The sequence below is a fragment of the Haliotis rufescens genome, unplaced genomic scaffold (genome assembly GCF_023055435.1).
Source record: "Haliotis rufescens isolate VD_foot unplaced genomic scaffold, xgHalRufe1.0.p SCAF_8, whole genome shotgun sequence".
NCBI lineage: Eukaryota > Metazoa > Mollusca > Gastropoda > Lepetellida > Haliotidae > Haliotis > Haliotis rufescens.
In genome coordinates this window covers 333,075-350,781 of record NW_025964372.1, presented here as the reverse complement: position 1 = coordinate 350,781, position 17,707 = coordinate 333,075, and positions in this window count along the sequence as shown.

Below are 17,707 nucleotides of genomic sequence, written 5' to 3'. Positions count from 1 at the left end.
TAGACTTACATGCATTTTCGACCAAAAAGGTCAAATCGCCGTAGGAGTCTCAGACTTTGCAGGACGACTCCTTAGGTCATATGGAGCATACTGAACCGCACATTTTTCACTTTGGAGCCAATGTTAAAATCTTCTTTCATCGCCCATAGCTCCACTCACAGAGGTGAGCGGGGGTCAAGAACGGTGGAAACGTGACCTCCAGGTCAAGGTCTCAACGCATGCAAAATTTCAATGCGCTGCGACAACTTTGACATCCGAGTGGCATTTGAGCGCCAGGTGTTAGACTTACATGCATTTTCGACCAAAAAGGTCAAATCGCCGTAGGAGTCTCAGACTTTGCAGGACGACTCCTTAGGTCATATGGAGCATACTGAACCGAACATTTTTCACTTTGGAGCCAATGTTAAAATCTTCTTTGATCGCCCATAGCTCCACTCACAGAGGTGAGCGGGGGTCAAGAACGGTGGAAACGTGACCTCCAGGTCAAGGTCTACACGCATGCAAAATTTCAATGCGCTGCGACAACTTTGACATCCGAGTGGTATTTGAGCGCCAGGTGTTAGACTTACATGCATTTTCGACCAAAAAGGTCAAATCGCCGTAGGAGTCTCAGACTTTGCAGGACGACTCCTTAGGTCATATGGAGCATACTGAACCGAACATTTTTCACTTTGGAGCCAATGTTAAAATCGTCTTTGATCGCCCATAGCTCCACTCACAGAGGTGAGCGGGGGTCAAGAACGGTGGAAACGTGACCTCCAGGTCAAGGTCTACACGCATGCAAAATTTCAATGCGCTGCGACAACTTTGACATCCGAGTGGCATTTGAGCGCCAGGTGTTAGACTTACATGCATTTTCGACCAAAAAGGTCAAATCGCCGTAGGAGTCTCAGACTTTTGCAGGACGACTCCTTAGGTGATATGGAGCATACTGAACCGAACATTTTTCACTTTGGAGCCAATGTTAAAATCGTCTTTGATCGCCCATAGCTCCACTCACAGAGGTGAGCGGGGGTCAAGAACGATGGAAACGTGACCTCCAGGTCAAGGTCTACACGCATGCAAAATTTCAATGCGCTGCGACAACTTTGACATCCGAGTGGCATTTGAGCGCCAGGTGTTAGACTTACATGCATTTCCGACCAAAAAGGTCAAATCGCCGTAGGAGTCTCAGACTTTGCAGGACGACTCCTTAGGTCATATGGAGCATACTGAACCGAACATTTTTCACTTTGGAGCCAATGTTAAAATCTTCTTTGATCGCCCATAGCTCCACTCACAGAGGTGAGCGGGGGTCAAGAACGGTGGAAACGTGACCTCCAGGTCAAGGTCTACACGCATGCAAAATTTCAATGCGCTGCGACAACTTTGACATCCGAGTGGCATTTGAGCGCCAGGTGTTAGACTTACATGCATTTTCGACCAAAAAGGTCAAATCGCCGTAGGAGTCTCAGACTTTGCAGGACGACTCCTTAGGTCATATGGAGCATACTGAACCGAACATTTTTCACTTTGGAGCCAATGTTAAAATCTTCTTTGATCGCCCATAGCTCCACTCACAGAGGTGAGCGGGGGTCAAGAACGGTGGAAACGTGACCTCCAGGTCAAGGTCTACACGCATGCAAAATTTCAATGCGCTGCGACAACTTTGACATCCGAGTGGCATTTGAGCGCCAGGTGTTAGACTTACATGCATTTTCGACCAAAAAGGTCAAATCGCCGTAGGAGTCTCAGACTTTGCAGGACGACTCCTTAGGTCATATGGAGCATACTGAACCGAACATTTTTCACTTTGGAGCCAATGTTAAAATCTTCTTTCATCGCCCATAGCTCCACTCACAGAGGTGAGCGGGGGTCAAGAACGGTGGAAACGTGACCTCCAGGTCAAGGTCTCAACGCATGCAAAATTTCAATGCGCTGCGACAACTTTGACATCCGAGTGGCATTTGAGCGCCAGGTGTTAGACTACTTACATGTATTTTCGACCAAAAAGGTCAAATCGCCGTAGGAGTCTCAGACTTTGCAGGACGACTCCTTAGGTCATATGGAGCATACTGAACCGAACATTTTTCACTTTGGAGCCAATGTTAAAATCTTCTTTGATCGCCCATAGCTCCACTCACAGAGGTGAGCGGGGGTCAAGAACGGTGGAAACGTGACCTCCAGGTCAAGGTCTACACGCATGCAAAATTTCAATGCGCTGCGACAACTTTGACATCCGAGTGGCATTTGAGCGCCAGGTGTTAGACTTACATGCATTTTCGACCAAAAAGGTCAAATCGCCGTAGGAGTCTCAGACTTTGCAGGACGACTCCTTAGGTCATATGGAGCATACTGAACCGCACATTTTTCACTTTGGAGCCAATGTTAAAATCTTCTTTCATCGCCCATAGCTCCACTCACAGAGGTGAGCGGGGGTCAAGAACGGTGGAAACGTGACCTCCAGGTCAAGGTCTCAACGCATGCAAAATTTCAATGCGCTGCGACAACTTTGACATCCGAGTGGCATTTGAGCGCCAGGTGTTAGACTTACATGCATTTTCGACCAAAAAGGTCAAATCGCCGTAGGAGTCTCAGACTTTGCAGGACGACTCCTTAGGTAATATGGAGCATACTGAACCGAACATTTTTCACTTTGGAGCCAATGTTAAAATCTTCTTTGATCGCCCATAGCTCCACTCACAGAGGTGAGCGGGGGTCAAGAACGGTGGAAACGTGACCTCCAGGTCAAGGTCTACACGCATGCAAAATTTCAATGCGCTGCGACAACTTTGACATCCGAGTGGCATTTGAGCGCCAGGTGTTAGACTTACATGCATTTTCGACCAAAAAGGTCAAATCGCCGTAGGAGTCTCAGACTTTGCAGGACGACTCCTTAGGTCATATGGAGCATACTGAACCGAACATTTTTCACTTTGGAGCCAATGTTAAAATCGTCTTTGATCGCCCATAGCTCCACTCACAGAGGTGAGCGGGGGTCAAGAACGGTGGAAACGTGACCTCCAGGTCAAGGTCTACACGCATGCAAAATTTCAATGCGCTGCGACAACTTTGACATCCGAGTGGCATTTGAGCGCCAGGTGTTAGACTTACATGCATTTTCGACCAAAAAGGTCAAATCGCCGTAGGAGTCTCAGACTTTGCAGGACGACTCCTTAGGTCATATGGAGCATACTGAACCGAACATTTTTCACTTTGGAGCCAATGTTAAAATCTTCTTTGATCGCCCATAGCTCCACTCACAGAGGTGAGCGGGGGTCAAGAACGGTGGAAACGTGACCTCCAGGTCATGGTCTACACGCATGCAAAATTTCAATGCGCTGCGACAACTTTGACATCCGAGTGGCATTTGAGCGCCAGGTGTTAGACTTACATGCATTTTCGACCAAAAAGGTCAAATCGCCGTAGGAGTCTCAGACTTTGCAGGACGACTCCTTAGGTCATATGGAGCATACTGAACCGAACATTTTTCACTTTGGAGCCAATGTTAAAATCTTCTTTGATCGCCCATAGCTCCACTCACAGAGGTGAGCGGGGGTCAAGAACGGTGGAAACGTGACCTCCAGGTCAAGGTCTACACGCATGCAAAATTTCAATGCGCTGCGACAACTTTGACATCCGAGTGGCATTTGAGCGCCAGGTGTTAGACTTACATGCATTTTCGACCAAAAAGGTCAAATCGCCGTAGGAGTCTCAGACTTTGCAGGACGACTCCTTAGGTCATATGGAGCATACTGAACCGCACATTTTTCACTTTGGAGCCAATGTTAAAATCTTCTTTCATCGCCCATAGCTCCACTCACAGAGGTGAGCGGGGGTCAAGAACGGTGGAAACGTGACCTCCAGGTCAAGGTCTCAACGCATGCAAAATTTCAATGCGCTGCGACAACTTTGACATCCGAGTGGCATTTGAGCGCCAGGTGTTAGACTACTTACATGCATTTTCGACCAAAAAGGTCAAATCGCCGTAGGAGTCTCAGACTTTGCAGGACGACTCCTTAGGTCATATGGAGCATACTGAACCGAACATTTTTCACTTTGGAGCCAATGTTAAAATCTTCTTTGATCGCCCATAGCTCCACTCACAGAGGTGAGCGGGGGTCAAGAACGGTGGAAACGTGACCTCCAGGTCAAGGTCTACACGCATGCAAAATTTCAATGCGCTGCGACAACGTTGACATCCGAGTGGCATTTGAGCGCCAGGTGTTAGACTTACATGCATTTTCGACCAAAAAGGTCAAATCGCCGTAGGAGTCTCAGACTTTGCAGGACGACTCCTTAGGTCATATGGAGCATACTGAACCGAACATTTTTCACTTTGGAGCCAATGTTAAAATCGTCTTTGATCGCCCATAGCTCCACTCACAGAGGTGAGCGGGGGTCAAGAACGGTGGAAACGTGACCTCCAGGTCAAGGTCTACACGCATGCAAAATTTCAATGCGCTGCGACAACTTTGACATCCGAGTGGCATTTGAGCGCCAGGTGTTAGACTTACATGCATTTTCGACCAAAAAGGTCAAATCGCCGTAGATGTCTCAGACTTTGCAGGACGACTCCTTAGGTCATATGGAGCATACTGAACCGAACATTTTTCACTTTGGAGCCAATGTTAAAATCTTCTTTCATCGCCCATAGCTCCACTCACAGAGGTGAGCGGGGGTCAAGAACGGTGGAAACGTGACCTCCAGGTCAAGGTCTACACGCATGCAAAATTTCAATGCGCTGCGACAACTTTGACATCCGAGTGGCATTTGAGCGCCAGGTGTTAGACTTACATGCATTTTCGACCAAAAAGGTCAAATCGCCGTAGGAGTCTCAGACTTTGCAGGACGACTCCTTAGGTCATATGGAGCATACTGAACCGAACATTTTTCACTTTGGAGCCAATGTTAAAATCTTCTTTGATCGCCCATAGCTCCACTCACAGAGGTGAGCGGGGGTCAAGAACGGTGGAAACGTGACCTCCAGGTCAAGGTCTACACGCATGCAAAATTTCAATGCGCTGCGACAACTTTGACATCCGAGTGGCATTTGAGCGCCAGGTGTTAGACTTACATGCATTTTCGACCAAAAAGGTCAAATCGCCGTAGGAGTCTCAGACTTTGCAGGACGACTCCTTAGGTCATATGGAGCATACTGAACCGAACATTTTTCACTTTGGAGCCAATGTTAAAATCTTCTTTGATCGCCCATAGCTCCACTCACAGAGGTGAGCGGGGGTCAAGAACGGTGGAAACGTAACCTCCAGGTCAAGGTCTACACGCATGCAAAATTTCAATGCGCTGCGACAACTTTGACATCCGAGTGGCATTTGAGCGCCAGGTGTTAGACTTACATGCATTTTCGACCAAAAAGGTCAAATCGCCGTAGGAGTCTCAGACTTTGCAGGACGACTCCTTAGGTCATATGGAGCATACAGAACCGAACATTTTTCACTTTGGAGCCAATGTTAAAATCGTCTTTGATCGCCCATAGCTCCACTCACAGAGGTGAGCGGGGGTCAAGAACGGTGGAAACGTGACCTCCAGGTCAAGGTCTACACGCATGCAAAATTTCAATGCGCTGCGACAACGTTGACATCCGAGTGGCATTTGAGCGCCAGGTGTTAGACTTACATGCATTTTCGACCAAAAAGGTCAAATCGCCGTAGGAGTCTCAGACTTTGCAGGACGACTCCTTAGGTCATATGGAGCATACTGAACCGAACATTTTTCACTTTGGAGCCAATGTTAAAATCGTCTTTGATCGCCCATAGCTCCACTCACAGAGGTGAGCGGGGGTCAAGAACGGTGGAAACGTGACCTCCAGGTCAAGGTCTACACGCATGCAAAATTTCAATGCGCTGCGACAACTTTGACATCCGAGTGGCATTTGAGCGCCAGGTGTTAGACTTACATGCATTTTCGACCAAAAAGGTCAAATCGCCGTAGGAGTCTCAGACTTTGCAGGACGACTCCTTAGGTCATATGGAGCATACTGAACCGCACATTTTTCACTTTGGAGCCAATGTTAAAATCTTCTTTGATCGCCCATAGCTCCACTCACAGAGGTGAGCGGGGGTCAAGAACGGTGGAAACGTGACCTCCAGGTCAAGGTCTACACGCATGCAAAATTTCAATGCGCTGCGACAACTTTGACATGCGAGTGGCATTTGAGCGCCAGGTGTTAGACTTACATGCATTTTCGACCAAAAAGGTCAAATCGCCGTAGGAGTCTCAGACTTTGCAGGACGACTCCTTAGGTCATATGGAGCATACTGAACCGAACATTTTTCACTTTGGAGCCAATGTTAAAATCGTCTTTCATCGCCCATAGCTCCACTCACAGAGGTGAGCGGGGGTCAAGAACGGTGGAAACGTGACCTCCAGGTCAAGGTCTACACGCATGCAAAATTTCAATGCGCTGCGACAACTTTGACATCCGAGTGGCATTTGAGCGCCAGGTGTTAGACTTACATGCATTTTCGACCAAAAAGGTCAAATCGCCGTAGGAGTCTCAGACTTTGCAGGACGACTCCTTAGGTCATATGGAGCATACTGAACCGAACATTTTTCACTTTGGAGCCAATGTTAAAATCTTCTTTGATCGCCCATAGCTCCACTCACAGAGGTGAGCGGGGGTCAAGAACGGTGGAAACGTGACCTCCAGGTCAAGGTCTACACGCATGCAAAATTTCAATGCGCCGCGACAACTTTGACATCCGAGTGGCATTTGAGCGCCAGGTGTTAGACTTACATGCATTTTCGACCAAAAAGGTCAAATCGCCGTAGGAGTCTCAGACTTTGCAGGACGACTCCTTAGGTCATATGGAGCATACTGAACCGAACATTTTTCACTTTGGAGCCAATGTTAAAATCGTCTTTGATCGCCCATAGCTCCACTCACAGAGGTGAGCGGGGGTCAAGAACGGTGGAAACGTGACCTCCAGGTCAAGGTCTACACGCATGCAAAATTTCAATGCGCTGCGACAACGTTGACATCCGAGTGGCATTTGAGCGCCAGGTGTTAGACTTACATGCATTTTCGACCAAAAAGGTCAAATCGCCGTAGGAGTCTCAGACTTTGCAGGACGACTCCTTAGGTCATATGGAGCATACTGAACCGAACATTTTTCACTTTGGAGCCAATGTTAAAATCTTCTTTGATCGCCCATAGCTCCACTCACAGAGGTGAGCGGGGGTCAAGAACGGTGGAAACGTGACCTCCAGGTCAAGGTCTACACGCATGCAAAATTTCAATGCGCTGCGACAACTTTGACATCCGAGTGGCATTTGAGCGCCAGGTGTTAGACTTACATGCATTTTCGACCAAAAAGGTCAAATCGCCGTAGGAGTCTCAGACTTTGCAGGACGACTCCTTAGGTCATATGGAGCATACTGAACCGAACATTTTTCACTTTGGAGCCAATGTTAAAATCTTCTTTGATCGCCCATAGCTCCACTCACAGAGGTGAGCGGGGGTCAAGAACGGTGGAAACGTAACCTCCAGGTCAAGGTCTACACGCATGCAAAATTTCAATGCGCTGCGACAACTTTGACATCCGAGTGGCATTTGAGCGCCAGGTGTTAGACTTACATGCATTTTCGACCAAAAAGGTCAAATCGCCGTAGGAGTCTCAGACTTTGCAGGACGACTCCTTAGGTCATATGGAGCATACAGAACCGAACATTTTTCACTTTGGAGCCAATGTTAAAATCTTCTTTGATCGCCCATAGCTCCACTCACAGAGGTGAGCGGGGGTCAAGAACGGTGGAAACGTGACCTCCAGGTCAAGGTCTACACGCATGCAAAATTTCAATGCGCTGCGACAACGTTGACATCCGAGTGGCATTTGAGCGCCAGGTGTTAGACTTACATGCATTTTCGACCAAAAAGGTCAAATCGCCGTAGGAGTCTCAGACTTTGCAGGACGACTCCTTAGGTCATATGGAGCATACTGAACCGAACATTTTTCACTTTGGAGCCAATGTTAAAATCGTCTTTGATCGCCCATAGCTCCACTCACAGAGGTGAGCGGGGGTCAAGAACGGTGGAAACGTGACCTCCAGGTCAAGGTCTACACGCATGCAAAATTTCAATGCGCTGCGACAACTTTGACATCCGAGTGGCATTTGAGCGCCAGGTGTTAGACTTACATGCATTTTCGACCAAAAAGGTCAAATCGCCGTAGGAGTCTCAGACTTTGCAGGACGACTCCTTAGGTCATATGGAGCATACTGAACAGAACATTTTTCACTTTGGAGCCAATGTTAAAATCGTCTTTGATCGCCCATAGCTCCACTCACAGAGGTGAGCGGGGGTCAAGAACGGTGGAAACGTGACCTCCAGGTCAAGGTCTACACGCATGCAAAATTTCAATGCGCTGCGACAACTTTGACATCCGAGTGGCATTTGAGCGCCAGGTGTTAGACTTACATGCATTTTCGACCAAAAAGGTCAAATCGCCGTAGGAGTCTCAGACTTTGCAGGACGACTCCTTAGGTCATATGGAGCATACTGAACCGCACATTTTTCACTTTGGAGCCAATGTTAAAATCTTCTTTGATCGCCCATAGCTCCACTCACAGAGGTGAGCGGGGGTCAAGAACGGTGGAAACGTGACCTCCAGGTCAAGGTCTACACGCATGCAAAATTTCAATGCGCTGCGACAACTTTGACATGCGAGTGGCATTTGAGCGCCAGGTGTTAGACTTACATGCATTTTCGACCAAAAAGGTCAAATCGCCGTAGGAGTCTCAGACTTTGCAGGACGACTCCTTAGGTCATATGGAGCATACTGAACCGAACATTTTTCACTTTGGAGCCAATGTTAAAATCGTCTTTCATCGCCCATAGCTCCACTCACAGAGGTGAGCGGGGGTCAAGAACGGTGGAAACGTGACCTCCAGGTCAAGGTCTACACGCATGCAAAATTTCAATGCGCTGCGACAACTTTGACATCCGAGTGGCATTTGAGCGCCAGGTGTTAGACTTACATGCATTTTCGACCAAAAAGGTCAAATCGCCGTAGGAGTCTCAGACTTTGCAGGACGACTCCTTAGGTCATATGGAGCATACTGAACCGAACATTTTTCACTTTGGAGCCAATGTTAAAATCTTCTTTGATCGCCCATAGCTCCACTCACAGAGGTGAGCGGGGGTCAAGAACGGTGGAAACGTGACCTCCAGGTCAAGGTCTACACGCATGCAAAATTTCAATGCGCCGCGACAACTTTGACATCCGAGTGGCATTTGAGCGCCAGGTGTTAGACTTACATGCATTTTCGACCAAAAAGGTCAAATCGCCGTAGGAGTCTCAGACTTTGCAGGACGACTCCTTAGGTCATATGGAGCATACTGAACCGAACATTTTTCACTTTGGAGCCAATGTTAAAATCGTCTTTGATCGCCCATAGCTCCACTCACAGAGGTGAGCGGGGGTCAAGAACGGTGGAAACGTGACCTCCAGGTCAAGGTCTACACGCATGCAAAATTTCAATGCGCTGCGACAACGTTGACATCCGAGTGGCATTTGAGCGCCAGGTGTTAGACTTACATGCATTTTCGACCAAAAAGGTCAAATCGCCGTAGGAGTCTCAGACTTTGCAGGACGACTCCTTAGGTCATATGGAGCATACTGAACCGAACATTTTTCACTTTGGAGCCAATGTTAAAATCTTCTTTGATCGCCCATAGCTCCACTCACAGAGGTGAGCGGGGGTCAAGAACGGTGGAAACGTGACCTCCAGGTCAAGGTCTACACGCATGCAAAATTTCAATGCGCTGCGACAACTTTGACATCCGAGTGGCATTTGAGCGCCAGGTGTTAGACTTACATGCATTTTCGACCAAAAAGGTCAAATCGCCGTAGGAGTCTCAGACTTTGCAGGACGACTCCTTAGGTCATATGGAGCATACTGAACCGAACATTTTTCACTTTGGAGCCAATGTTAAAATCTTCTTTCATCGCCCATAGCTCCACTCACAGAGGTGAGCGGGGGTCAAGAACGGTGGAAACGTGACCTCCAGGTCAAGGTCTACACGCATGCAAAATTTCAATGCGCTGCGACAACTTTGACATCCGAGTGGCATTTGAGCGCCAGGTGTTAGACTTACATGCATTTTCGACCAAAAAGGTCAAATCGCCGTAGGAGTCTCAGACTTTGCAGGACGACTCCTTAGGTCATATGGAGCATACTGAACCGAACATTTTTCACTTTGGAGCCAATGTTAAAATCTTCTTTGATCGCCCATAGCTCCACTCACAGAGGTGAGCGGGGGTCAAGAACGGTGGAAACGTGACCTCCAGGTCAAGGTCTACACGCATGCAAAATTTCAATGCGCTGCGACAACTTTGACATCCGAGTGGTATTTGAGCGCCAGGTGTTAGACTTACATGCATTTTCGACCAAAAAGGTCAAATCGCCGTAGGAGTCTCAGACTTTGCAGGACGACTCCTTAGGTCATATGGAGCATACTGAACCGAACATTTTTCACTTTGGAGCCAATGGTAAAATCTTCTTTGATCGCCCATAGCTCCACTCACAGAGGTGAGCGGGGGTCAAGAACGGTGGAAACGTGACCTCCAGGTCAAGGTCTACACGCATGCAAAATTTCAATGCGCTGCGACAACTTTGACATGCGAGTGGTATTTGAGCGCCAGGTGTTAGACTTACATGCATTTTCGACCAAAAAGGTCAAATCGCCGTAGGAGTCTCAGACTTTGCAGGACGACTCCTTAGGTCATATGGAGCATACTGAACCGAACATTTTTCACTTTGGAGCCAATGTTAAAATCATCTTTGATCGCCCATAGCTCCACTCACAGAGGTGAGCGGGGGTCAAGAATGGTGGAAACGTGACCTCCAGGTCAAGGTCTACACGCATGCAAAATTTCAATGCGCTGCGACAACTTTGACATCCGAGTGGCATTTGAGCGCCAGGTGTTAGACTTACATGCATTTTCGACCAAAAAGGTCAAATCGCCGTAGGAGTCTCAGACTTTGCAGGACGACTCCTTAGGTCATATGGAGCATACTGAACCGAACATTTTTCACTTTGGAGCCAATGTTAAAATCATCTTTGATCGCCCGTAGCTCCACTCACAGAGGTGAGCGGGGATCAAGAACGGTGGAAACGTGACCTCCAGGTCAAGGTCTACACGCATGCAAAATTTCAATGCGCTGCGACAACTTTGACATCCGAGTGGCATTTGAGCGCCAGGTGTTAGACTTACATGCATTTTCGACCAAAAAGGTCAAATCGCCGTAGGAGTCTCAGACTTTGCAGGACGACTCCTTAGGTCATATTGAGCATACTGAACCGAACATTTTTCACTTTGGAGCCAATTGTAAAATCTTCTTTGATCGCCCATAGCTCCACTCACAGAGGTGAGCGGGGGTCAAGAACGGTGGAAACGTGACCTCCAGGTCAAGGTCTACACGCATGCAAAATTTCAATGCGCTGCGACAACTTTGACATGCGAGTGGCATTTGAGCGCCAGGTGTTAGACTTACATGCATTTTCGACCAAAAAGGTCAAATCGCCGTAGGAGTCTCAGACTTTGCAGGACGACTCCTTAGGTCATATGGAGCATACTGAACCGAACATTTTTCACTTTGGAGCCAATGTTAAAATCTTCTTTGATCGCCCATAGCTCCACTCACAGAGGTGAGCGGGAGTCAAGAACGGTGGAAACGTGACCTCCAGGTCAAGGTCTACACGCATGCAAAATTTCAATGCGCTGCGACAACTTTGACATCCGAGTGGTATTTGAGCGCCAGGTGTTAGACTTACATGCATTTTCGACCAAAAAGGTCAAATCGCCGTAGGAGTCTCAGACTTTGCAGGACGACTCCTTAGGTCATATGGAGCATACTGAACCGAACATTTTTCACTTTGGAGCCAATGGTAAAATCTTCTTTGATCGCCCATAGCTCCACTCACAGAGGAGAGCGGGGGTCAAGAACGGTGGAAACGTGACCTCCAGGTCAAGGTCTACACGCATGCAAAATTTCAATGCGCTGCGACAACTTTGACATGCGAGTGGTATTTGAGCGCCAGGTGTTAGACTTACATGCATTTTCGACCAAAAAGGTCAAATCGCCGTAGGAGTCTCAGACTTTGCAGGACGACTCCTTAGGTCATATGGAGCATACTGAACCGAACATTTTTCACTTTGGAGCCAATGTTAAAATCATCTTTGATCGCCCATAGCTCCACTCACAGAGGTGAGCGGGGGTCAAGAATGGTGGAAACGTGACCTCCAGGTCAAGGTCTACACGCATGCAAAATTTCAATGCGCTGCGACAACTTTGACATCCGAGTGGCATTTGAGCGCCAGGTGTTAGACTTACATGCATTTTCGACCAAAAAGGTCAAATCGCCGTAGGAGTCTCAGACTTTGCAGGACGACTCCTTAGGTCATATGGAGCATACTGAACCGAACATTTTTCACTTTGGAGCCAATGTTAAAATCATCTTTGATCGCCCATAGCTCCACTCACAGAGGTGAGCGGGGATCAAGAACGGTGGAAACGTGACCTCCAGGTCAAGGTCTACACGCATGCAAAATTTCAATGCGCTGCGACAACTTTGACATCCGAGTGGCATTTGAGCGCCAGGTGTTAGACTTACATGCATTTTCGACCAAAAAGGTCAAATCGCCGTAGGAGTCTCAGACTTTGCAGGACGACTCCTTAGGTCATATTGAGCATACTGAACCGAACATTTTTCACTTTGGAGCCAATTGTAAAATCTTCTTTGATCGCCCATAGCTCCACTCACAGAGGTGAGCGGGGGTCAAGAATGGTGGAAACGTGACCTCCAGGTCAAGGTCTACACGCATGCAAAATTTCAATGCGCTGCGACAACTTTGACATCCGAGTGGCATTTGAGCGCCAGGTGTTAGACTTACATGCATTTTCGACCAAAAAGGTCAAATCGCCGTAGGAGTCTCAGACTTTGCAGGACGACTCCTTAGGTCATATGGAGCATACTGAACCGAACATTTTTCACTTTGGAGCCAATGTTAAAATCTTCTTTGATCGCCCATAGCTCCACTCACAGAGGTGAGCGGGAGTCAAGAACGGTGGAAACGTGACCTCCAGGTCAAGGTCTACACGCATGCAAAATTTCAATGCGCTGCGACAACTTTGACATCCGAGTGGCATTTGAGCGCCAGGTGTTAGACTTACATGCATTTTCGACCAAAAAGGTCAATTCGCCGTAGGAGTCTCAGACTTTGCAGGACGACTCCTTAGGTGATATGGAGCATACTGAACCGAACATTTTTCACTTTGGAGCCAATGTTAAAATCTTCTTTGATCGCCCATAGCTCCACTCACAGAGGTGAGCGGGGGTCAAGAACGGTGGAAACGTAACCTCCAGGTCAAGGTCTACACGCATGCAAAATTTCAATGCGCTGCGACAACTTTGACATCCGAGTGGCATTTGAGCGCCAGGTGTTAGACTTACATGCATTTTCGACCAAAAAGGTCAAATCGCCGTAGGAGTCTCAGACTTTGCAGGACGACTCCTTAGGTCATATGGAGCATACTGAACCGAACATTTTTCACTTTGGAGCCAATGTTAAAATCTTCTTTCATCGCCCATAGCTCCACTCACAGAGGTGAGCGGGGGTCAAGAACGGTGGAAACGTGACCTCCAGGTCAAGGTCTACACGCATGCAAAATTTCAATGCGCTGCGACAACTTTGACATCCGAGTGGCATTTGAGCGCCAGGTGTTAGACTTACATGCATTTTCGACCAAAAAGGTCAAATCGCCGTAGGAGTCTCAGACTTTGCAGGACGACTCCTTAGGTCATATGGAGCATACTGAACCGAACATTTTTCACTTTGGAGCCAATGTTAAAATCTTCTTTGATCGCCCATAGCTCCACTCACAGAGGTGAGCGGGGGTCAAGAACGGTGGAAACGTGACCTCCAGGTCAAGGTCTACACGCATGCAAAATTTCAATGCGCTGCGACAACTTTGACATCCGAGTGGCATTTGAGCGCCAGGTGTTAGACTTACATGCATTTTCGACCAAAAAGGTCAAATCGCCGTAGGAGTCTCAGACTTTGCAGGACGACTCCTTAGGTCATATGGAGCATACTGAACCGAACATTTTTCACTTTGGAGCCAATGTTAAAATCTTCTTTGATCGCCCATAGCTCCACTCACAGAGGTGAGCGGGGGTCAAGAACGGTGGAAACGTAACCTCCAGGTCAAGGTCTACACGCATGCAAAATTTCAATGCGCTGCGACAACTTTGACATCCGAGTGGCATTTGAGCGCCAGGTGTTAGACTTACATGCATTTTCGACCAAAAAGGTCAAATCGCCGTAGGAGTCTCAGACTTTGCAGGACGACTCCTTAGGTCATATGGAGCATACTGAACCGAACATTTTTCACTTTGGAGCCAATGTTAAAATCTTCTTTCATCGCCCATAGCTCCACTCACAGAGGTGAGCGGGGGTCAAGAACGGTGGAAACGTGACCTCCAGGTCAAGGTCTACACGCATGCAAAATTTCAATGCGCTGCGACAACTTTGACATCCGAGTGGCATTTGAGCGCCAGGTGTTAGACTTACATGCATTTTCGACCAAAAAGGTCAAATCGCCGTAGGAGTCTCAGACTTTGCAGGACGACTCCTTAGGTCATATGGAGCATACTGAACCGAACATTTTTCACTTTGGAGCCAATGTTAAAATCTTCTTTGATCGCCCATAGCTCCACTCACAGAGGTGAGCGGGGGTCAAGAACGGTGGAAACGTGACCTCCAGGTCAAGGTCTACACGCATGCAAAATTTCAATGCGCTGCGACAACTTTGACATCCGAGTGGCATTTGAGCGCCAGGTGTTAGACTTACATGCATTTTCGACCAAAAAGGTCAAATCGCCGTAGGAGTCTCAGACTTTGCAGGACGACTCCTTAGGTCATATGGAGCATACTGAACCGAACATTTTTCACTTTGGAGCCAATGTTAAAATCGTCTTTCATCGCCCATAGCTCCACTCACAGAGGTGAGCGGGGGTGAAGAACGGTGGAAACGTGACCTCCAGGTCAAGGTCTACACGCATGCAAAATTTCAATGCGCTGCGACAACTTTGACATCCGAGTGGCATTTGAGCGCCAGGTGTTAGACTTACATGCATTTTCGACCAAAAAGGTCAAATCGCCGTAGGAGTCTCAGACTTTGCAGGACGACTCCTTAGGTCATATGGAGCATACTGAACCGAACATTTTTCACTTTGGAGCCAATGTTAAAATCTTCTTTGATCGCCCATAGCTCCACTCACAGAGGTGAGCGGGGGTCAAGAACGGTGGAAACGTAACCTCCAGGTCAAGGTCTACACGCATGCAAAATTTCAATGCGCTGCGACAACTTTGACATCCGAGTGGCATTTGAGCGCCAGGTGTTAGACTTACATGCATTTTCGACCAAAAAGGTCAAATCGCCGTAGGAGTCTCAGACTTTGCAGGACGACTCCTTAGGTCATATGGAGCATACTGAACCGAACATTTTTCACTTTGGAGCCAATGTTAAAATCTTCTTTCATCGCCCATAGCTCCACTCACAGAGGTGAGCGGGGGTCAAGAACGGTGGAAACGTGACCTCCAGGTCAAGGTCTACACGCATGCAAAATTTCAATGCGCTGCGACAACTTTGACATCCGAGTGGCATTTGAGCGCCAGGTGTTAGACTTACATGCATTTTCGACCAAAAAGGTCAAATCGCCGTAGGAGTCTCAGACTTTGCAGGACGACTCCTTAGGTCATATGGAGCATACTGAACCGAACATTTTTCACTTTGGAGCCAATGTTAAAATCTTCTTTGATCGCCCATAGCTCCACTCACAGAGGTGAGCGGGGGTCAAGAACGGTGGAAACGTGACCTCCAGGTCAAGGTCTACACGCATGCAAAATTTCAATGCGCTGCGACAACTTTGACATCCGAGTGGCATTTGAGCGCCAGGTGTTAGACTTACATGCATTTTCGACCAAAAAGGTCAAATCGCCGTAGGAGTCTCAGACTTTGCAGGACGACTCCTTAGGTCATATGGAGCATACTGAACCGAACATTTTTCACTTTGGAGCCAATGTTAAAATCGTCTTTCATCGCCCATAGCTCCACTCACAGAGGTGAGCGGGGGTGAAGAACGGTGGAAACGTGACCTCCAGGTCAAGGTCTACACGCATGCAAAATTTCAATGCGCTGCGACAACTTTGACATCCGAGTGGCATTTGAGCGCCAGGTGTTAGACTTACATGCATTTTCGACCAAAAAGGTCAAATCGCCGTAGGAGTCTCAGACTTTGCAGGACGACTCCTTAGGTCATATGGAGCATACTGAACCGAACATTTTTCACTTTGGAGCCAATGTTAAAATCGTCTTTGATCGCCCATAGCTCCACTCACAGAGGTGAGCGGGGGTCAAGAACGGTGGAAACGTGACCTCCAGGTCAAGGTCTACACGCATGCAAAATTTCAATGCGCTGCGACAACTTTGACATCCGAGTGGCATTTGAGCGCCAGGTGTTAGACTTACATGCATTTTCGACCAAAAAGGTCAAATCGCCGTAGGAGTCTCAGACTTTGCAGGACGACTCCTTAGGTCATATGGAGCATACTGAACTGAACATTTTTCACTTTGGAGCCAATGTTAAAATCTTCTTTGATCGCCCATAGCTCCACTCACAGAGGTGAGCAGGGATCAAGAACGGTGGAAACGTGACCTCCAGGTCAAGGTCTACACGCATGCAAAATTTCAATGCGCTGCGACAACTTTGACATGCGAGTGGCATTTGAGCGCCAGGTGTTAGACTTACATGCATTTTCGACCAAAAAGGTCAAATCGCCGTAGGAGTCTCAGACTTTGCAGGACGACTCCTTAGGTCATATGGAGCATACTGAACCGAACATTTTTCACTTTGGAGCCAATGTTAAAATCGTCTTTGATCGCCCATAGCTCCACTCACAGAGGTGAGCGGGGGTCAAGAACGGTGGAAACGTGACCTCCAGGTCAAGGTCTACACGCATGCAAAATTTCAATGCGCTGCGACAACTTTGACATGCGAGTGGCATTTGAGCGCCAGGTGTTAGACTTACATGCATTTTCGACCAAAAAGGTCAAATCGCCGTAGGAGTCTCAGACTTTGCAGGACGACTCCTTAGGTCATATGGAGCATACTGAACCGAACATTTTTCACTTTGGAGCCAATGTTAAAATCTTCTTTGATCGCCCATAGCTCCACTCACAGAGGTGAGCGGGAGTCAAGAACGGTGGAAACGTGACCTCCAGGTCAAGGTCTACACGCATGCAAAATTTCAATGCGCTGCGACAACTTTGACATCCGAGTGGCATTTGAGCGCCAGGTGTTAGACTTACATGCATTTTCGACCAAAAAGGTCAAATCGCCGTAGGAGTCTCAGACTTTGCAGGACGACTCCTTAGGTCATATGGAGCATACTGAACCGAACATTTTTCACTTTGGAGCCAATGTTAAAATCGTCTTTGATCGCCCATAGCTCCACTCACAGAGGTGAGCGGGGGTCAAGAATGGTGGAAACGTGACCTCCAGGTCAAGGTCTACACGCATGCAAAATTTCAATGCGCTGCGACAACTTTGACATCCGAGTGGCATTTGAGCGCCAGGTGTTAGACTTACATGCATTTTCGACCAAAAAGGTCAAATCGCCGTAGGAGTCTCAGACTTTGC